The sequence below is a fragment of the Odontesthes bonariensis genome, chromosome 3 (assembly GCF_027942865.1).
Source record: "Odontesthes bonariensis isolate fOdoBon6 chromosome 3, fOdoBon6.hap1, whole genome shotgun sequence".
NCBI classification, from domain to species: Eukaryota; Metazoa; Chordata; class Actinopteri; order Atheriniformes; family Atherinopsidae; genus Odontesthes; species Odontesthes bonariensis.
The window spans coordinates 9005890-9029410 of record NC_134508.1 but is presented as its reverse complement, the minus strand read 5'-3'; the positions used below and the strand labels follow the sequence as shown (position 1 = coordinate 9029410).

The following is a 23521-nucleotide window of genomic DNA, read 5'->3' as shown; positions in this document are numbered from 1 at the left end:
GACTGTAAATACTGTTATTTTAACCTTTGTTCGTGGGGGGGGTTTGGGGGGTATTTTGATGGGCTTTGACTTTGGTCCTCATCGGTGATGGATGTCAGAGCTCAGGTGGCAGCACGCGGACATATTTGGTGGTCATGCAGGTTGATCTGTGCGTGTCGCAGCTGGATGATCAAATAAAAGACCCCCTTTAAGTCAGTTTTGGGTCACATTTTTTTTTTTTTACTTGTGGAGTCGCGAGTGCAGCATCCACGCGCAGGAAACTTGACACGCGAGCGGGAATGTTTTGTGAATGAAAGCGACACAAATCTCTGAGTCTGGATGTGGCTTGATGAATTCGGTGATAGTTACCGGATTCATCTCCACCAACATCTCCGGTTCCTGCCCGCAGCTGTGTGCGCGCGCGCGCCGGAGGTGTGGAGTTTTGGGACTCTTGGGCAGATTTGGTCGAAACTTGGTGTAAAACGTGGATGGATTTCTGTTAATTGTGTGACTGATCCTCTGTTTAAAACAGGATGTGTTCCGCAGTTTGGTTTTGGAAACGGACACGGTGCATTGCACCTGCATCTGCGCGCAAAATGAAAGCGTTCCCCTCTGAGTTACTCACGCTGTGATTAAAGTAATATTTCTGGTTTTGTGCAGTAAAACACTTCTGAATAAGGACATGTCTCTTAAATACCACCAGTCTATCTCGGCAGCCTTTATGTCTTAAACAATAAACGGATATGTGAACTATCGCATGCCGCCCTGGTTGGCTTCACAGAGGACTCATTATACCTGATATATCAGCAGATTTAACACTTTAAATCAGTCAAAGCTTCATCTCTGCTCCGCGGCGTTCCTCTGGCACTTGTTACGCGCCGGGGACGTTTGCACATTCTGTGAAATCTCTCTGTTTTTGTGACAAATGGAGCTTCAGATAGATTAAAAACAAGCCATGTTCCGCAATTATTTGCTCCAAATGGTCCAGAATGTTTACTTAAAAACAGACGAGCTGTTTCTAAAGTGCTTCAGGATAGAAACCAGAATCAATCAAAAGGAAATTAAGAACGTAACACTTGTTCTTTGCACATAATAAATGTGTTATTGAATCTTTTGACACAGCAGCGGGGGTACAATCGGTTGTTTTCATGCTCTTTAACAGTTAAAAACACTCACAAAAACACAAAAAAGAGACTTCATCACAAGTCGGAGATTGCTAAAACTCCATTAGTTCGGGCTCCATGATGCGGGGAAAAACAGTTCAAATCGGGGGTATTTCAGCGGACTGCAGCAGCTCTGTGGGTGCCGCTCACTCAGCGTCTCTGCTTGGTATTCATGGCTTGTAAGACAACAGAAAAGGGGCTACATTGAAGGGAGGACTGTCTCCAAAAGCCTCCTCTCCATCCTCCTGTGCGCTGCGGTGCCGCGGAGCAGCTCTGTCCGTGCGTAATGGCGCAGCGGGTTCAGCCTCCAACGGGGCACATTAGAAATAAAAATAGAAAAAATAAAATTGGGCAGATGAGTTCATGTCTGAGTTAAGTTTGAAAAGGTCAACATGTAGAGGCTTGTATGTTAAAAACTATATGTGTGAACATACGAGCTGGAGTACCAATATTTAAAAGATGAAACGCAGCTGGTCCTGAAATAAAAGCTTCATGCGCTCATCAGGCTGAAAAAAAATGTGAATTTTCAGACAATTTTATCTTTATTTTCTTTTATAAATCCCACACAGGGTTACATGTTCAATAAAATGGACTTTTAATTTGATTTAAGGTGCCTTTGTGTGCCTGTAAGAGAGCCTGTGGAGGCTGTCGTTCGCCTCTCTGCCGTTAGAGGGCGGTATTGGCACACCCGATGCGTCCACCGTCACACGGACAGTTTCTCCCTCTGTGCCTCTCATGCACACGCACGGTCGCAGGGCGACCTGAGAGTTTGCCAATGGTTCTTTTATCCCCGCTGCAGTCTGCCGGGTTTTAGTGTCAGAAAAACGCGAAGAAGAAACTGAACTCAACCGTAATGGTGAAAGACTGAAGAAAGTCTGGGGGGGGGGGGGTCAGGTTCAGTTTAGTTCTTCTATGCATTTATTCAACATTGTTGATGTCTAAAGTACAGATTTACTTCATCACTTTTCAGTCTGAAAACCAATCTGTTGGTTTCCTTAGCTAGGAAATTGTTTTTGAATTGGCTCTATATGAATGAATTGGATTATTTTGTAAATAATTATGATTACAATGAATTGAATTCCAATTGGCTTGAATTGGACTTTATTATTTAAGTGCCTTAAGATGACATTTGTTGTATTTGGCGCTATATAAATAAAACTGAATTGAATCACTCAGGTACGAAGACTTGTTTTGGGTGAACTGTTCCTTTAAATGTTGTGTATTCAGCAGCTTGCTTGCTTAAGAAGCTATGCTTAAGTGACCACTAAATGTGGAACATCTGGCGGGAGAGGATGGGTGTTTTCAAGGAAACAAATTAGAAATTAATGTTGTAATTAATCAGATTTCTTTAGCAGAAAGGACGAGTGGAAAAAAAGAGTGAAAGAAACAGAGTGACGGTGTATCAGGTCGTCTTAAACCAACAAGTTCCCTACTTCATCACTTTTGGGTGCAATCTGTTGGTTTCCTTAGCTGGGAATTTTTTTTTGAATTGGCTCTATATGAATGAATTGGATTATTTTGTAAATAATTATGATGACAATGAATTGGCTTGAATTGGACTATACTATTTAAGGACCCTGAGATGACATTTGTTGTAATTTGGCTCTATATAAATAAAACTGAATTGAATCACTCATGTACGAAGACTTGTTTTGGGTGAATTGTTCCTTTAAATGTTGTGTATTCAGCAGCTTGCTTGCTTAACCCTCTTACCTCATTTAAAACACAATTTAATTTCTGAAAAGGGCCATTTTTGTCCCCTTTTAAAACGACCTAAAAACATCATATGTTAATATTTTTTTCCGCTTTTTTTTTCATAGATCTTTTATTCCACTTCAGTTCTGATCATAACTACCAAGTTTTCAATTATTTAAAAAAATGTAACCCTTTAAATACTGGTTTATATGATATAAACGCCGATTTCTGTAACAAAAACTACTATATTTTCAATACATAGAATGCAAAGTGGAATTGTTGAGGGAGGATAATTATGGTCTGGGATATGTCAATGATCAGCAACAACATTGATTTTTAGGGATTTTAAGTTTTTTTGCTATGTCTGATTTTAAAAAAAATCCTTAATTTCTGAAAAGGGCCATTTTTGTCCCCTTTTAAAACGACTTAAAAACATCATATATTAATATTTTTTCATAAATCTTTTATTCCACTTGAGTTCTGATCATAACCACCAAATTTTCAATTATTTTCAAAATATTAACCCTTTAGATGCCAATTTGAACTTTTTAGCCCAAATTTTAAGAAGCTATGCTTAAGTGACCACTAAATGTGGAACATCTGGCTGGAGATGATGGGCATCAAACTATGGGTTAGAAATGAATGTTCTAATTAATCTGATTTCTTTAGCAGAAAGGACGAGTGGAAAAAAGAGTGAAAGAAACGGAGTGACGGTGTATCAGGTCGTCTTTTTTCTCCTTGACTCGTTTGTCCGCTGTGTTGAGATGTTGTTGGGGGGGGCGAGGAGAAGTCTTTGATCAAATCAACATCCTCCTGTTCACCAATAAGAGAGCTCTTTATAAGATTAGCCTGAGTGTGAGAGTCATGCATGAAAGTGACACGCAGAGATGCTCTCATACAAACAGAAAAAAGGGGGGAGACTCGGACATTTAAAGGTGAGGAGAGAAGGGCGAGTAATTAAAAACAGAAGATGCAACAAGGGAGGAAGGAGGAGGATGAAGGGCGAAGAAGAGAGTTATCTTCAGAGGGTTCAAAAGGAGGGTGAAGGAGAGGAAAGGTCACAGAGGAGAGAGAAGAAGGGATGATGGAAGAAGAAAGGAAAGCTTGAAAGCAAAGGACTGTGGGAAAAGGAAGGAGGAGAAAATGCCAAAAAAATCAGGATGAGTTGTTGGGAGGGTGTGACAAAAAAAAAAATGTCCAGAGGTCCAGAAGAGGAAAGAAACGACACTAAGTTGATTATGTCTGACTGTTATCGACCGTCTGAGTGGCTTTAATAGTTTCCTCTGCTGTGTGTGTGTTAAAGAGAGAAAGAGAGCGCTTTATGACAGGATGTCTGTCACCTCATCCCCCCGCTCTGTTTAGTATGCCGTCCATTCTCCCCTTGTATGTGTGTCTGCCTAATCCATGGCACTTATTCTATTGGCCCGACTAACTGACAGCCTAATAGCGGGGCATGTTGAGTGCTGGTGTATGTGGGGTGTGTTGGGGTGTGTTGGGGGGGGGGGGGGCAGTCGGTCGGGTATTGAGTGAATACTGGTGGGTAGCGGAGCTGAAAGAGAGCAAAACATTGAGAGACGGCTGTCTGCCGTCAGTGATATGCACCGAGGAGAAAAAAAAGGGGTTTGTGCTGTAATGAGTTAGTGCACCTCTGCAGAATAAGTCGTGTTTAAAGGGATAGTTCGCCTCTTTTGACATGAAGCTGTATGACATCCCATATTAGCAATATCATTTATGAACATTTTCTTAAGTCAGACCTCACAATCGCTTGGCACTATTTTCTCTCCCTTCGTATCACTACGGGCTGTGTAGACCGTGCAGACCGAAGTGCAGACCGAGCAGTAAACACCGTAACAGGCGCGGCTGTCGGCAGGCGGCAGCAGGCAGTGATACGAAGGGAGAGAAAATAGGGCCAAGCGATTGTGAGGTCTGACTTTTTCTGGATGAACGATTTTGTGGTGCAAATGTATTACTCTTTTGAACGCATATTGTTTTGAGAAGCAAGACACTTTATTTGTTTAGCCCCAGCCAACTAGCCGGACTACCTTCATCAACACCAAAACGAGGCTGGAACTCTGCTCACAGGACGCAGCAGGGGGTAAGAAGATGTTCATAAATGATGTTGCTAATATGGGATGTCATACAGCTTCATGTCAAAAGAGGCGAACTGTCCCTTTAACCCCTTCAGACCTGCATTTTTTTGGCTGAGTAAAAACACATTTTTGGTAACTTTTTTCATGTCCATTCCAATGGACGCCACGACAAAATGGGAGTAAAATGTCATAAAAACACAAGGGAAATAATGCTGAGTTACCGATCAGGTATGACCTAAACATCTGGAACTGGATGTTTGCATGGTTTTGAGTCTGTGTGCAGTTTTGAACGTGCACATGAACTTGATGGTGTGTCACAGCGTGGGCAGGGAACAGCAGTGAGGTCATCACCAGGAAAACCAGGAGCCTGCAAGAAGATACAGAAATGATGCAATCTGACACATGATCACAATAGATGTGTGACTGTAGATAAGATTACCTGAAAAATCTGTTTTTCCTCAAGTAAACTGTATGAAAATCAATAGCTTTCAGATATTTTGTTTCTTTATACACTGACACTAAACATGTGAGTGTTAGCTGAACCCGCCCAACTCCTGATGTCCACTGCAATGGACATCAGACGTTGAAAAAATCCTATAAATTAATGATATGATATATATTCAAAATAACTTCACATAGTATCAAATTTTTTTGGCCAGCATGAACATAAATTGATATGTTTGATTGAAAATGGGCACTTACTCTTTCCTCCCTGCATGCTTGTCTTGTCTGATGTCCGTCGCTCTCTCAGAGCTCAAAGTCATGAAATGATTGAGATTGGATGATCAGGATCCAGTCAGTAACACGCACTGCTGGCATCATTCATTTACAGAGTATTTATTGGTTTAGAGACAGAAATATGTCATGTCCATTCCAATGGACGCAGGGTCTGAAGGGGTTTAGGGAGAGGTGCTGCTAATGCTGTATAATCACAAGTTCACTTCCACTTTTCTCCTTTTAACAAACCAAATACCCAACTTCAGAGCTCTGCGTTTGGTTCGGCTAAAATTCAAATAAAAATGTTGTTTTTTTTCTCGGCGTTTCTTCTCTCGGAGCGTCGTCGTTCTGATTGTGATTTAGGGGGAAGTTCATTTCTTTACATTTGATTCTAATATCATCTGGAAGTTTCCCCGCTAAGACGTTCTCTCTGCAGGCACCGACTGAGGTGCTATTTGCACAGAAGCCCACGGTCAGCCATCAAAGTTTTGGCCTGAAAACATCAGTCAGTTCTCCTCTGGAGGCAGACAGAACTGAATCTGCAAGTGACTGGATATAAAGTCAGACATACAAGGCAAGGCAGGTTTATCTGTACAGCACAATTCAACAACAAGGGGATTCAAAGTGCTTTACAGATACATTAAAACAGTAGAAATAAAAAGCATGATTTAAATTTTAAACAAAAACGACAGAAATAAGAACAATAGATAAAATCGGTATTTAAAATGTGATTAAGTTTTGAAACTCAAGCTTCAGATTTGGAGCTTTATTCAAACGCAGCTGAAAATAGGAGTGTCTTCAACCTGGACTTAAACACACTGAGTGTTTCAGCTGATGTGAGGCTTTCTGGGAGTTTGTTCCAGACATGTGGAGCATAGAAGCTGAATGAAATCACCCAAGAATGACACTTCTTATGGTCCTTAAATGGCACCGACTTCGAGCCACAAAACATTTCCCCGTCACCGAGCCGAAAGGAGCCAGAAGTGGCACAGATTCATCCAAGATGTGCTCATTGTCTGGGAATGGATTTGTAGAAAGGCTTCAGATTTAGGCCAAAAAACATCGTCCGTTCGTAGAATAGAGACGAGAGAAGTTGTCGATTGTCAAGTGTCCATCCGCTGTTAGTTGAGGTTGCCATGGTGATGTTAAATGCAATGTTTATCCGACAAGGACTGAAAACTCGCCTCAAGTCTTCTCGACATATTTAAGACCAGGCACACATGGGTACGACAGTTCAGATCTTTATTTAACCAGGAGTAAAACTCCAATGTTAGGCAGCAGCTCAGGTCAACGGAGACGACATCACGCACACATTCTGCACTAAAAGTATGAAATGTAGAAGTAGAAGTGAGTTATTTAATCATCACAGCACCTGCAGCCGGACTTTAAGCCTCCAACTGGTTTAAAAAACCAACTTAAATTCATATAATGAGACTGGCTCCTTAAGATTTGAGCGATTTTGCAGCTGATTCCAAGCAGAGACGCAGCATATTTAAAGATTAATAGATTAAATAAATAGATTAAAGTAATAATCTATAAGAATAAGAAGTAAGAAGTAGTTCTGAAGGTAGTTTGGGTAGCTGTATAAATGAGGATATGCTTACTGGTGTATTAAGACATATCGATTACTGATGGATTATTAGTTAAAGTCTGTTATTTTTGGTAGTTTTGCATAGGATTCTATGGGGCAGTCGGGTGTTTCGCTGTCATTTGGAGGCTTTTAACACAAAAAGTTTGGGATTTGTTGGCTTTGAGAGTTACACGACGAGTCAAAGGACAGAGTTTTTCTATTTTTTGATTGAAAAATATTTTATTTTTCAGTTTCCTTCCCCTTCTGGAGCTTTGGTGACACTTATCGATGAACATTCCTGCAGTTCTGCAACAAAATGCAGATCGTTTCAGAAAGTCTGAGCGATCGTCTGAGCCGGCGAGATGATGACATTTGAGCAATGTTTTGTTACAGCGAATGGTGCAACAGCAGCCTTTTTCAGACGAGCAGCCTATCATAAACACACGTATTCCCAGAATATATCCTGTATTAGGAAAAGCTAAATTCAAGGCCATGCATATTTAAATCAAACATGTTAAACATGAGTAATTCAGACTGCATTCATCTTCCCTGAACGCTACATGTAAGCAGACTTAATGCATATGTATGTCTGCGTAAATGTAAAAAAGCTGGTAGTAAAACTGCATTTCTATGAGCTGTTTGCCAGCGCATTACACCCACAGGATGACTGATTCACATCTGGATGTTGTGAAAGGGCAGATTAATATTCATTCATGGAAAGAGTTCGCTGAGTGTTGGTTCAAAAGTCAAGTTTGACGGAGTAATTAAGTGTTTTTGCTACTGCATCACACGTTGTTCTGTAGCAGACACACAAAACGGTATTTGTTTTAGCAGTATATTGATTGAAATTAAACAAAATATATAAATAAGGGATTTAAATTAGGGCTGGGCAACGATTAAAATGTTTAATCTAATTAATCACATGATTTCCCTGATTAATCACGATTAATCGCATTTGTACGCAAAATCCAAAAATGAATTCAAAAGTAGTATATAGCTTTTAGCATTTAGTTTTATTTTAAATGTGCTGCCATATGAATGAAAGTGCCATAACATTTGTTGTGCAAACACACTTTTAACATCAGCATCTTTCTGTAGTTTTTATGTAGAAGCCTCGCTCCACTGTCTGTTTCCTTGAATGACTTGCTGCTATCAGTTGTGTGTTTTGCCTTTAAGTGATATTTTAGACTGGAACTACTACGCTGAAAAGACAATTCAACTTGGCAGTGTTTACAGATGACTTTGGTTCTGTCGACTCCGCCGTCTGGAAGAACTTTAAAATGAAAATGGCCGAGTAAAAGTTCCGTACCCTTCTCCATGTTTGGTGGATCCGCCGATTACTTTCTTTTCCTGTTCCACAGCAGACGGCAACAGACTTTTACAAAATAAAAGCCTGTGAGCATCAGACTTTTACAATAAGAAAATAAATAATAAAACCTGCGCTAATGCGCGATAAAATATTTGTCGGCGTTAAATAATTAACAAGTTAACTCGTTATTATCGCGTTAACCGGCCCAGCCCTAATTTAAATATTAGAGCAGAGTAGTTTCGGAGAAGCAAAAAGCATCACCGACACCTTTTTAAGCAGCAAATGAATAAAACTACGGAAGCCCAGTAGCTTCTGTATAAAACACATGCCTGGTGGACATTTATTAAAACAGGTTAAACCATTTGTTACAGTTACAGCAATTCATTTCCGACACCATACGAGTGTGATTTTACAGTAGAACGCGAATGATACGGCAGCCATAAATGACACAGTAATGCCTCCACTCACCTTTAACCTTACCGGGGCTTAGTGGCGTCCTCCGTTACGTCCGGCAGCTGAATACAGGCTGACAGAAACCAGGTGGAAAGCGTTTCTGCTTTTATCCGTAAGAGGCTAAAAGCATAAAAGATGGCGCAGATGCTCGTCTCTTTGCGCTTCGACTCCACCATTCCTTCATGGCATCACGAAGTGTTAAGCTGGTTTTATTTGGTGGTGAACTGTGTGCATCAAACACGGCGGAAATGGAGTGATTTTATGGAAATTTAACCCAATCTGAAGCACACTTCCACTGGATGTTTGAGGATGTGGGACGTTTAAGTTTAAGACATATTTTAAAGGTCAAACCAGAACCTGGTGAACCAACAGGGACAAATTCTACCAAAGACGAGGGAGCAGAACTAACTGGGAGACAAATCAAGCTGTGATTGGGCTGATTGTGACGTTAAGAGGTGTAAAACATACACATTAAAAACTTCCTTTCCTGTAATTAACATTACTGCTGATTAACGCAAGAGGTTTGGCAGCAATTAATCCATATTTACTAAATCATGTTAGGCAAGAGAGTGAAAGGCTGCTTAGTCGGCTGAATCCACAAGCTTTGGAGGGATGACTGAAAGAAAAGAAGGAGAGAAGTGAGACAGAAGTGTGGGCTGCAGGAGGAAGGTAATAAAGACAGTTAGAGAATGTAGCTGGAGGAGAGAGAAGAGAAGAAGGAAATATATTAGATGATATCTGAGCATCCCCCACTTTATTCTCACAGCGACTAAATTTGATTTGTGTCAAACTGTGTGGGAGGTCTTCCCCAGAAGATGGATCTGCAGGCAGAGTCACTCTGAAGAGGCTTAAAACATTCTGTATTCAATTCTAAATCCAACTTAATATGACAAAAGAGCCTTTATGGCGTAATTCCACTCTACTACAGCTCCTTTGTCTATTTTGGTGGGTTGTTTTCATTGTTTTTTTTATTGCTGCTCTTAAAAGCTTCTCAGTTGCTTTTAGTTTTTCATTGATTTTGTCATTCATCAGCAGCTTTTTCTATCATTATTTCTATAAAAAAATAGATATATTTTCCACATTTATTTATCCTTTTTCTCATTTCCACACTAATTCTTTCATTAACTATTTGTGGCACTCTTATCATTCCATAATAATAGGTTCTAAAGTAGAAAAATGATGGAAAAATCCTGTTTTTGATACCAGATTAATTTTCCATACCCGGCTGGCGTCTATCCAGGCTGTTATTATGCAGGGGGGGGGGGGGGGGGGGGGGGGGGGGGTTCTGCTACGGTTTCATTTATTTTAACCAGTTTATTTTTTTGGAGCGGTGGGAGAAAGTACTCAGAAAGAACCCAGCTGGGTTAAGCTAAGTTTATGTTTATGCTTTTAGCATAATGAGGATATAACATTACAGCTAACGTCAAAGCTAACGATAAGCTACGTAGAAGGAAACCACTGGTCAGGCTCTGGCTGTGTTCGAAACCACATACTACATACTCATCGATCAGACAGTATGCAGAGCGTTTACCCACAATGCATTTCGCTCCTGCCCGAGCCGAAATCAGCCGGCCTGAAGCTGATTTCCCTTAAGCTCTAAACTCTGTAAACTTTAGCAACTTTGAAACATTTTCAGGCGAGAAAGTAGTCGTTTAGATCCCCAACGTGTTGAAAATCTGACAAAATACCGGCTATGAACAATTTTGTTCGGACAAATTCGGCACTCCTAAAGCTAGCCGCAGTGAGCAACGCACTTCCGGTTATTTTCACAAAATAAAATACCCGTTGCCTTTTATCATAGGGAAAGCCATTACGATACAATTGGTGTTTTTGTTTTGAAAACAGGAAGTGAACCTACCCTCGTTGTAGCTAGCTTGAAACTGCCGTTTTGACAGGAAATGACGATCGGCGACGTCACGTTATGTTGCATCTTGGGTAGTTTGAGTATGAGTAGTAACCTCATGATGCATACCCAACACTTCGGCGAATCTAGTATGCATCCTGGAACTTCTCGCTTACTCAAACTTGCATACTAACTCAAAAAGTTAGTAGGAGTAGTGGCAGACATAGAGGGAAGTACAGGGTAGGAGATGCTCTCTGAACAGCGGGTTACCCAATCTGTCTGCATAGCATCCTCAGCATATCACAAAAAAACCAAAAACAATTCTTCACAACAAAAACCACCAATGTGGCGCCAGAGACGTGCTAACGAGTCTTTAAAACAGCCCACAAACTAGATGTTGTCTATATCTTTCATATACGATCAATAATGGTCATGTTAATTATCGGTAGTCGTAAATATGCAACAACTAAACTTCTCACGCAGAGCGACAAAGGTATCAGTATTTTTCTTTCAAATATGTCCTCTTCTCAGGATATAAACCCAGCTTAAAATGCTCCTGTAGTTTCAAGAAACTGCTCAATCGTGAATTATGTGAAGTACATGGATGTGGCAACCGAGACAAGGGCACCCGATGAGATGTAAACACAAGAAAGAGAAGCCAGAAACACTGTCGAAAGAGTGGCAAAGTTTTTCTTATAGGAGCAAAATTGGACAGAAGTCAGTGGAAAAACACAGAATAAAACTAATTCCAGGGGAATATAAAGCAGCGAAAGAAGGAATTAATTAATACTGAGAAAGGTTTGAACTGAGGAAGATGGAGAAGCAACAGAAAGATGAGACAAAACATCATAATATTTGCTCTTGGATTTTGCCTCATTATCTACACAGTATACACACACACTTTCTTTCTTTCTCGATGTAGCCGACCATCTTCTAGCTGTTTACTCGCTTCTATTCAAACGGAAAACACTTGACTCACATACTGCCGAGTGTAGACGGTTGTAATCCAGCATTTGCTCTGCTTTTCATTTACCACTTATTGTTTTAAGAGTAGGGCTGGGCGAGTTAACTCGTTATTATCGCGTTAACTCGTTAAATATTTAACGCTGATAAATATTTTATCGCGCATTAACGCAGGTTTTATTATTGTAAAAGTCTGTTGAATGCATCACATTCACACAGTTACAGCAAACACCACGAAGCATGGAGTGATAAAAATAAAGATAAACTAGCAGGTAACATCACTGCTACAGGTGCTCCTCAGTCTCTGTGTGAAGCTCACGGAGCTAACCGGCGCTACTTCCTGTTTTACTTGTTTCAACATAAAAGCACGTATTTCAAAATAAATTTATAAAAAAACTCCTGCATTTACAGCCAAGTTGAATTGTCTTCTCAGCGTAGTAGTTCCAGTCTAAAATATCACTTAAAGGCAAAACACACAACTGATAGCAGCAAGTCATTCAAGGAAACAGACAGTGGAGCGAGGCTTCTACATAAAAACTACAGAAAGATGCTGATGTTAAAAGTGTGTTTGCACAACAAATGTTATGGCACTTTCATTCATATGGCAGCACATTTAAAATACAACTAAATGCTAAAAGCTATACACTACTTTTGAATTCATTTTTTGGATTTTGCGTACAAATGCGATTAATCGCGATTAATCAGGGAAATCATGTGATTAATTAGATTGAAAATTTTAATCATTGCCCAGCCCTACTTAAGAGTAATCGTTCTCTCATCCTTCCATCTTCACGTGTTTTTACCCATTCAGCTGCCTTCTTTTCCCCCAGTTATTGTGTCTAAGCATCCGTCAACTCATCCATTTTTCCCATTTACTCTCACTTCGCAGTCCATCAGGCTGTCAGTCCATCTACTTATGATTCCATCATTCCAGTAATCACCCGTCAGTCAGCGGAAACACACACACACACACACACACACACAAGCATTTAGTGTGAGTGTATCTGTGTTTAAAGGTGTGCCACCTCACACCGAATGCTGATTAACAGATAATGACCTCTGTCAGTTCCAGGAAAAGCTGCTTTGCTTAAGTAACACGGGCAGCAAGGAAGTTGAAGAGACAAGTGGATGGACAGAGAGATTTCCTCAGTTAGGAGGCTCGGCATACGCCCTCTTTTATCCGTCAGTCACGGAAAGCAGCAGGGAAACAGGAGTGATGGAAGGAGATAAATAAGCGGAAGAGATGGAGGAGGTGAGAGAAAAGAGATTTGAGATCAGGGAAAGCGATTGGCTGCGGAGGACGAAGGGCAGAAATGACAAATCATGGGAGAATGAGTGGGAGGAAGCGAGGAGGAGGAATAAAGATTGTTTATGGTTCAGAAAGAGTTTTAGAGAGTTTAACAGGGAGGGTGTAAGAAAAAGATAAAAGTCAGAAGCCTCTTTCATTTCTTAAACGTGCTTGTGATCGTACAACTTCCCTTCATGTCTGAAGAAGTGTTCCCACCCGCCAGGATGCGCATCTCCACCTGACCGCCTGTTTCTTTTTTTTTTAACTCAAACCTTTATTTAGCCGGGGAGATAAAGACTCTTGAGATTTAGAATCTCTTTTACTGGAACATCCTGGCAGGCAGCAGCTCAAACATGTAAACGATCACATGTGAGCGTCACGTGAACACGGGGCTCGCAATGATCAATCATAACCTTTGACAGCCAGATGTTTCCACATCTAGAACGTTAAAAAATTTGCTTAAATTCGATTAATAGGACCAGGTCTTTAAGATTTGGGCATTTTGGAGCTGATTCCAAGAGTGTGGGTGCCATAAATTTAACTTTTGGGATCCGAGACGATGGCTGTGTTCGAAACCGCATACTAGATACTTCCATACTGCATACTCATCGATCAGACAGTATGCAGAGCGTTTACCCACAATGCATTGCGCTCCTGCCCGAGCCGAAATCAGCCGGCCTGAAGCTGATTTCGCTTAAGCTCTAAACTCTGTAAACTTTAGCAACATTTGAAACATTTTCAGGCGAGAAAGTAGTCGTTTAGATCCCCAACGTGTTGAAAATCTGGCAAAATACCGGCTATTTACAATTTTGTTCCCACGAATTCGGCGTTACTAAAGCTAGCCGCAGTGAGCAACGCACTTCTGGTTATTGTCACAAAATAAAATACCCGTTGCCTTTTATCATAGGGAAAGCCATTACGATACAATTGGTGTTTTTGTTTTGAAAACAGGAAGTGAACCTACCCTCGTTGTAGCTAGCTTGAAACTGTTGTTTTGACAGGAAATGACGATCGGCGACGTCACGTTACGTTGCATCTTGGGTAGTTTGAGTTTGAGTAGTAACCTCATGATGCATACCCAACATTTCGGAGAATCTAGTATGCATCTGGGAAAAAAGTCAGTATGAGTAGTAGAAGTAGGAGAAGTATGCAGTTTCGAACACAGCCGATATCTTCCGTACTTTAGGATGGGAGAATAAACACATCCTTTATTCCTTTTAATAGATTAGAAACTCAATAAGGTCATGAAAAAAAGGCCCAAATGAATATACCCTTAAGATGTTTTCATCCTAATAATCACAATACAATTATCCATGCAAAATGTTTTACAAAAAGCCAGAAAGAATCATATCAACTAAGACAAAGAATACGAGAGTCTTGTCATTTTTAGTGCTGTCAAACTATCTTAAAAAGGATGAAACAGACCGGAACGCTTCCTGGGGAATCCATTAGTGAGAGTTGTGGTGAGCATCCCTCATTTTTAAGACAGTCAGTAATGAAAGCCTCAACGGTAAAGTTATGACTTCCATAATCCATCATTTCTGCTGCTTGAAAGAGAACAGACAAGAGTTTTCCTCTTTGATGTTTATCCCCATCATTCTTTTTATCTGGCACTGCTACCTTTCCCAGTGGTTTTGTCAGGTTTGAACTGAGCCATTACGAAACATTTACACAACAGGGGGCTGACATTGGAAACCAAAAAACGGCAACATTTTAAAGAACTTTTCTACTTTAAAAAGCTGCTGGAGAACAGACAAAGTGATGATCTATATTTAATCTGCGTCTCTGTCCTTTGTTCTCTCTAAAAGCTCTTCGTGAAGTTAGTTACTAAGCTTGCTATAAATAAATTCAGACCAACTTTGACTGAATGGACAGGTAAAGAGCAGCAGCCAATCTCACTGTAAATAACACCGAGCTTTTCATGCGTATTTTAAGCTTGAAGCTGAGCACCAACAGACAGAGAAGCAGAAAAGACTCTTCCATGAACAGGGTTGTCCATGCTTTTTTGTTAATACAGATTCCAAATGAGGGCAAACCCATCAAGAGGCAGATTTTATTCTATTCAACCTTTGTTTACCCGCCAAAATAAGACACCCAAATGCATGGGTGACCTGGCATAGACGGACAGTAGCTCAGGTCAGAAGGTCATACCTTACTTTCAATGCATTCATCATAGAAACCTGCCAGCGAACTAGTTGCAAAAGCCAAAACAGGCATCACGGAGCAATTTATCAATTAGTTATTTTATTCTATTCAACCTTTATTTACTCCCAACCAAAATAAGACACCCAAATACATGAGGCCCGAAGCTAATGTGGCCAAGTCATAAGAGAGGACCGGACACAAAGAAGTATTTTTGTGGGTTATTTTATTCCCCGACTGTCCTCAGACAGAACACAGCATTCATTTTACCATTTTTAAGGGTGGTATAAATACAATCAAATAAAAAATATGAAATCAAAACACTGAAAAGTTGGTTTTGTGAACTCTAACCTTCGTTACACCCAGACAACAGTAGTGGAAAATAAGACACTCATTACCTTTTGCTCACATCACTGACACAATCATTTGCAGTAAAATTACATAAATTAACAGAAACATTTATTTTCACCATTCAAACAGGTTGTTACAACTGATCCTATTTAAATGACTTTTCTTTTTAAGTTGTAAATCATAAACTCACTCACATCCAGCAGATAGCCTACAGCCTCAATTCACACCTGGACACAGCATACAAACAGTCCTCCTTCTCCCCTCTGTGATGGGCATCAACATACAAAATCACAACTTTAGTTAAATAAACAATACATGACGCCAGTGGCGGCTCCTGACATTTTTTTTAGGTAGTGCAATTTCCAGTCTGTGAAAGCTGCATCAGAGTGTGCTGTGCGAAGCTGAACCGATTGCACTGATGCAAACCTGGTATGTTCCCACGCAGGAAATAAAATGTCCAATCGTCCAGAAACTCCTTGTCTTCCTTAAATAAACACAACGCAGAGTCGAGGGATTATTTGGTCTGCCAAATAACCAAAGTGACTCTGCAATTTCCCCCCGTTATGTCCATAAGTACCATAAAAGTCCATAGGACTGAGGTATATTTGTTTAGGTAGCATAGTTTATTGTAATAATTTTAAATAATTTTTTGTTATTTTTTGCATAATTTGCCAATCAGTTAATATTACACCTTAACCATTATTTATTTATTTTCCTCATATCGTTCCAGGATTCTATGAAATACACATAAGCTCTTAATGATAAGATTCATTCAATTTTCATACAACAGAATGTAATTAAAATGACAGCATATAAATCCAAGTCAAGTGTTTATTGAAGTTTTGGAAAATATGACTTAGAAAAGCATAACCAGTTGTTAAACATGGTTAAGTGCAGCTTACTTATGTGAGATTTCTCTCTTTTTTTAAATATAATACTGCACCATTAACAATGAATGTGTCATTATACATTCTGCTATCATTGTCAACATTATATAAAAGATTTAAATCATTACAAGTTAATGACTGAGCACAAAAGGGTAAGTTATTTAGCTACATCAAATACTACCTGGAAAAATAGCAGGGTTGGTGGAGCCCTGGGTTTCATCTTTGCCTCGCAAGGCTAGCTCGAAAATCCCGCAAAATTCTTCCAAACTTCCTTCTCCACATTAGTACGACGACTAAAGGGTACTTCTGTCAGAAACACTACCGTATTGTTGCACTCGACACTCGCCATCTTCTTCGTAGAATGTTCATGGTTTATGTGCTCGTTTGTGCGAGCATGCATAAACCCTCATAGAAAATGTATTGGGAGCATGATTCATGTCAATGGGAGATTTCTGGTGCAAATTCAACCCTGACAGAAATCGCCCCAAATGGGCGTGGCAACACCAGGCGCGACCTTAATCTGATTGGACAATGACATATATAACCAGTTTGCCTACGATAAATCAGTCCCGCCTTAGCAACTAGATTAAAAAAAAAAAAAAAAACCTCCGTGTTTGGTAGTACGTCTCACAAATCGCCCCTATGAAGGAGCCGCCGCTTCATGACGCCATAACAAGGACTTTTATCGTTCATATTGTGTCACTTATGCCGATCCGCAGCTCAGCTCCGTTCTCAGCAGAATGGAGTTATGTTTAGTCGCCACACACCAGCTAGCAGTCGCTAGCTTCACGGTCACCAATATTTCGCAGGTCTGTCAGGTCTCACGGGACTTCCGAGTTCTCTCGAGATTTGCAGTTGCACTGGTCTTAAAGTGACAGTAACCTATTTTACTCCCCTATAACTCAATAAGGACACAGAAAGGACTGTAACCCCAGTTCACCTGGCTACACTAATAAGATTTGAGATTGTCCTCCTCCAAAAATCTCATTTGTTCCAGCAGCTGTTATGATTGACTCTGTATTCACCATTTAAAATATATATCTTTTATTTTGGTTATTTATTCATTTTTTCTGCAAAATGACCATAATGTAATGTAATGTAAAAAATATGCACCATCCACCAGTGAAGAAATACATTAAAAAAAATACACGCATGCTCATGTTGATGCACCTTCCAGAAACCCATGAAACTGGAGTGCTGTACGGTAACCCTAACGTTGTGAAAGTATGGATTTTCAGCCAAACTTCTGATCTTTTCCAGCCCCTAATAAAGTAGCTTCAGTTTAGACCTCAACGGGAATTATTCAGTCCTTCAGTTGCTCGGTCTGCAGTCAAGATGTGTTATTCTGCATTGGAAGCATGAGTCATATTTCATGATTTGAGATCAGGGTATTAGATCTGAGATGTGCTGTATCTTCTGCTTTCTGCAGGGGTTCTTCCCTGATTAATTTTTAAGGGTATGAACAAATGACCAAAAAAAGTTGTTTAGGTCGGAGGACACTTTTCCTTTGTGTAAATCAGAAAACCTTTTTTGGTAAATTACAACATTACAACATTTTAAGTTTGAGAAAGAGTAAGTGAAATATATAAAAGGTCTAAATTAAAAAGGGACTCTTTTTTTCCCTCCATCTCCAAAAGCTTTGAAAACAAAGTCATCGAAGATAATTGCAGAGCAGATTTGGGACTTCGTTGATGGCCACTGCAGAATTATGAATCATTCTGATCAGGAATATGCTTTATGCAGTCAGATAATGGTCCATTAGAACACTCCTAACATGCAAGGACCCACGTTAAACCAGTTTTAAATAGTCTCATCGTTTTAAAGCCCAGACTCAAGATGTGATGGTCATCAAATTCGGGATCTGAGTCCACTCTGAAAATGTGTATGACAAAGTTCTGGCTTCAATATTGGTAAATACTAGGGCTGGGCAATGATTAACATTTTTCTAATTAATCACGATTAATCGCATTTGTACGCAAAATCCAAAAATGAATTCAAAAGTAGCGTATAGCCTTTAGCATTTAGTTTTATTTTAAATGTGCTGCCATATGAATGAAAGTGCCATAACATTTGTTGTGCAAACACACTTTTAACATCAGCATCTTTCTGTAGTTTTTATGTAGAAGCCTCGCTCCACTGTCTGTTTCCTTGAATGACTTGCTGCTATCAGTTGTGTGTTTTGCCTTTAAGTGATATTTTAGACTGGAACTACTACGCTGAGAAGACAATTCAACTTGGCAGTGTTTACAGATGACTTTGGTTCTGTCGACTCCGCCGTCTGGAAGAACTTTCAAATGAAAATGGCCGAGTAAAAGCTCCGTACCCTTCTCCATGTTTGGTGGATCCGCCGATTACTTTCTTTTCCTGTTCCACAGCAGACAGCAACAGACTTTTACAAAATAAAAGCCTGTGAGCAACAGACTTTTACAATAATAATTAAATAACAAAACCTGCGTTAATGCACGATAACATATTTGTCGGCGTTAAATAATTAACGAGTTAACGCGATAATAACGAGTTAACTCGCCCAGCCCTAGTAAGTACACATGAAACAAAAGGCTGCAGCTATTTTTGGCTTGTTATTGTTGACATTTCATAAAAACCTGTCACAGCATGAAAGCCAGAAGTAACTTTCATAACTTTTGCTTCACTGCTTTAAGCAAAAGAGGATGTATCTGAGAGCTACAGTGTAGTCTTATTCTCTCAGGATGTCAGTCTATTGCCCAGAATAGCATGACTGACAAAGGAGCAACAAAAACCCAAAGAAATACAACACCAGCAGCAGCAGCCAACTGTGTCGACCGTGTCTGTATGATAGAGCGATACTAACTGTGCCACGAGAGCAGCTCTTTCCCTTCCTAAAGATTAAAAAAAGAAAACGATAACAAGAGAAAGAGGAAGAGCAGGCGATTAGAAAGTGGGAACAATTTGGTGGGTGAAAGATGGAGTGACAGCGCTTGATGTAAAAATGAGGAAGATAAAGGGGAAGAATGAGTGAAAATGACCAAAGAGGACAAAGAAAAGGCAGAGAATGCAAAGATTTAGTATCTTTCAAATGTTTTTCAAGGTAAACGGGAAATAAATGCAGCAATTTACTGACACATGTTAACATGAAACAGTTTGTTCAGTTCTGAGCAGCTTTAAAGTGAAGATTTGGTCTAAAGAAAACAGCCTGAAGCCTCTCAGACGAGCTTTCTGTCCTTTCTTTAAGGAGTCTTCAGGAATAGTTCTCCAGGCTTCTTGAAGGACATCCCAAAGCTCTTCTTTGGATGTGGGCTGCCTTTTGTTCCGTTCTCTGCCAACATGATCCCACACTGCTTCAGTAATGTTGAGCTCCGGGCTCTGGGGAGGATTCATCCCTCCATCAGACCTGCTGCCACTGATTTTCAGCCCACTTCTTGTGTCCTTTGGCACAGCTCAGCCTTTTCTCCCTGTTTCCCTTCCTTAAGAACGGCTTCTTGACAGCCACCCTTCCATGGAGCCCATTTCTGATGAGGCTTGGGCCAACAGCAGATGGATCAGCTGAAGGTCCAGATGCATCTCTCAGCTCCTGCTAACAGGCGCGGCTGTCGGCAGGCGGCAGCAGGCAGTGATACGAAGGGAGAGAAAATAGTGCCAAGCGATTGTGAGGTCTGACTTTTTTTGCTGAAAGATTTTGTTTTTTGATTTTGATTTTTCAAAAAGTCAGTATGAGTAGTAGGAGAAGTATGCGGTTTCGAACACAGCCCGTGTCTTTTGTCACAGATGTTGCTCCCTCATAAAATAATGTACAGAAACCGAAAAAGAAAACAAAAGTTCCACCTGACTAGTCTTAAAAAACATTTATAAATGTCATGAAAACAATTAAAAACAATATTTTTTTGGAATTCAACACAAGCCAAATAAACCCTTGTTACAGTTGGGTTCCAGTTCCAGTTCATTCTGGAATACCCACCTTATGCTTAGAGCAGAATTCATGCTCTTTTCCCCGGTTGAACCTCTTCAGCTTGCACTGCAGTCCTGAAGCTCGACTGTCGTATCTGTAACGTCGGGCCCCTCACTCCTGTTTGTCTCTCAGAGGATCTGCTCATGTGTGCTGTTGTAAAGGGAGAGGGCGCATCAGAGGGAAAAAAGCTGAAAGGAAAGGAAAGGAAAACAGAAAGAGAGCAGACAGAGAAGGTGCAATCAGGGGAGAATGTTAGGTATTAAGAAGTATTAGTGCAAGTGTAAGCCACGGACAGTAATGGACTACCCTGCTGCTCAATAGACCACCAGCTTTGGCACTTAGCCTGTGCGAGTGTGTGCGTGCATGTGTGTTAATAGCAAGAGGAGGCAGCCCTGGGACGGTAACAACCCCCTCGTCTTATCCCTCTTGAGGTCCTATTAACCTTTACTCAACATTCACACACACAGATTCACACACCCCTCGCCGCCTGACTGTCCCACTCAAACACCCCCCCAGCGTTTTCCTTTGTTTCTCTTTTCTCTCGCTCACACGTACACGTGCACACTCACTGCACACACTGTATCCTCACTAAGGAGATTTAAGAGCTGGTTAATTGGTTGGCTGAGGCTGATTTTTCTGTTGAAAGTTAATGCCACCGTCACGCATGGATCCCCGGAGAGGGTTGTCAAGCTAGACCGGTGTGTGTATATATGTGTGTGCGTCGTCCTTTGCATCAACTACCATCGCTTTTACATTAAAAAAAACATGTTTTCTTAGACAATACCTTATTAAATTTGCAGGATTAAATCAGCATCGGTCAGTTAGCAGGAACTTGCTCGTACTTTTAAAGGTTTTAAGATTAAATTTATTCATCATAGCAACAGCAATTTGTGTAACACACGACACATAGTCTCTCTGTGTCATATTTCGTTGGTTGCGAGGCGTAAGGACACGAATGCGGACTTCAAAAAACAAGACTCATTAATCAAAAGGTTAAAGCAAAATGCAGCTGAGCCAGATGACAAAACTATGAAACTATGAAACTATGAAAACAAAACATGACAAAGACAAAACAAAGAACATGACTTAGAAAAAACAAAAGACTTGACGTGGCTTGACGTGGCTTGGCATGGCGTGGCAAAACTTAACTAAACATGGACTAGAAAACTAAAGACTAAACACCTAAGCATGAGAAACTAAAACATGATAAAACACAAAACTAAAAACATTGCACCAAACTCCATGTTCATGAAACTCTGCCCAAAACCAGATCACACCAGGGAAATGTTGAACAAAAATGAGCATGTTTTTTTTATTTTTTTATATAGCTGTAGTGTTAAGGCTGTTTCATCCATAACTATAATAAAAATGCCATTTGGTTGTTTGGTCACGTGACTACTGAGTTCCTGTCTCTTCCATTTCATAGTACTACGAGTGGAAAAATAACCAGAGAAATATCCATCAATCCCAAATGACTTGGATCAACTCTTATCTTGGCTCTCTTCTCTCTTTTTTGGTTAATTCAGACCATTTATGGTGTGGTTCAGACCACCTGTACCAGAGACATTAAGGTTTTGAGGGTCTGCCACATAAAATCCAGATATCTTCACAACTTTTTGCAATGATGTCGACTCTATTCCAGTTGTAAGTATTTACATGTGTGGCATTCTTCAGTAAAAACAACAAAGAAACCTGGAAGCTTCTGGCCATAAAATTTTAGATGTGGGATAAGGCTACAGCCCAAAGTTCAAGCTCCAGACATTGTCCAAAGACTTTACTACTCTGTTGTCAGTAGGAGATCAGTTAGGAATAGAAGATACACAGCTAGGATGATGTATTTATGAATGCACGGTAACAGATTTGCATCAGGTTGCAGGAATGCCAGAATTCCGCCTTACATTAACCATCCAAAGCCTTCTCTACCCCAGCTCATCACAGTTTGGAAGGCAGAGGGTGAACCCAAAGTATCACTTTTGGATGTCTGGGTTTCCTGAGCTAGTAACTAAACTGTTGGGGGAAAATATTAGCAAAGCTATTTGCAATAAAATGTATCGTAGTGCGTATTTTAACACCTATCCATGATGTTTTCCTGGTCTTCACCGAGTTCTTTTAATGCGTAATGAAGTAGTACTGCAGTAAAAACGAGGAAGTCGAAGACAGCAGTATCGAGGTTGGACTCGTTAGTTACCTGTTTTTAAAGCAAGCAGAATTAAAGGATTTCCTGTCGCGAGTTATGTTTGGCACAGACATTACACCACTCACGGCTGCAGAAGGATAACTGACAATGTGCAACTAGAGCATTTCCCTGTGTGTTGAAAACTGATGCGAGGGGCTCTTGACTAAATTGCAGCATGCCACATGTTGGGAATGAGAATGTGTTGAAATAACAGGCAATTTAAAGCGTTAACATCTCCGTTTATTCTATATTGCGATACTAAGGAGACAATGCAGTCCCTCGACGAAACGTGGAATAGTCGCATAAATCTAATTTATTGATTCATGCCCAGACACACTCTGTGAGTAACTCCATAGAGTGACGGTGTCGCAGCATAACATTTTGACTGTTGCATCCCATTCATAAAGCCACAAAGTCTGCATTTAAAGGCCTGAGGGGGTGGAGGGTGATTCTACACGACCAGCTGTCAAGTGGACCTGAAAACCGCGTCCCGTCCTGACTACTGCTGTCTTACATTTGCTGCTGTTACTCGCAGGTAACATTCAGCCGCTGATTCCTTGTTTTTTTTGTTGCCGTTTTACACAGAACCAACGACTTACTTAAGGTTAGATATCTAAAAAGAGATGGTTAGGTACTAACCTAATGTCATGTTTAAGGGTAGGTAAGCATCATGGTTTGCATTATGACTTTCCTGGGTTAGTGGCAGCTGTGTTCCCCCCTTCAGCTGTGCTGTACACACAAACCACATGTCCTATGGGCGTCACACCCGTGGGGGATGGGGGTGTTTCGACACCCCCACTTTTACAGCAAGATGATTTTCTCCCCCCCACATTTTCCAAAGGTAAACTCGTTTGCCCACCCTCGTAGTGCAGCAACATACAAAAAGGAGCGCACCTCAGCCCCCTTACGCTGCACAAAATGGCATTGGTCAAACTGACCGGACATTCACCCAATCACAGACTGTTGTCCG

The 23521-nt window shown here is 40.5% G+C and overlaps 1 protein-coding gene across 10 annotated transcripts in view; it reads left to right on the top strand.

The window, feature by feature from the left end:
• The window catches only part of ptprt (protein tyrosine phosphatase receptor type T), a 427933-nt gene that overhangs the window by 477 nt on the left and 403935 nt on the right, over positions 1-23521 (top strand). The gene's annotated exons all lie outside the window — the stretch shown is intronic.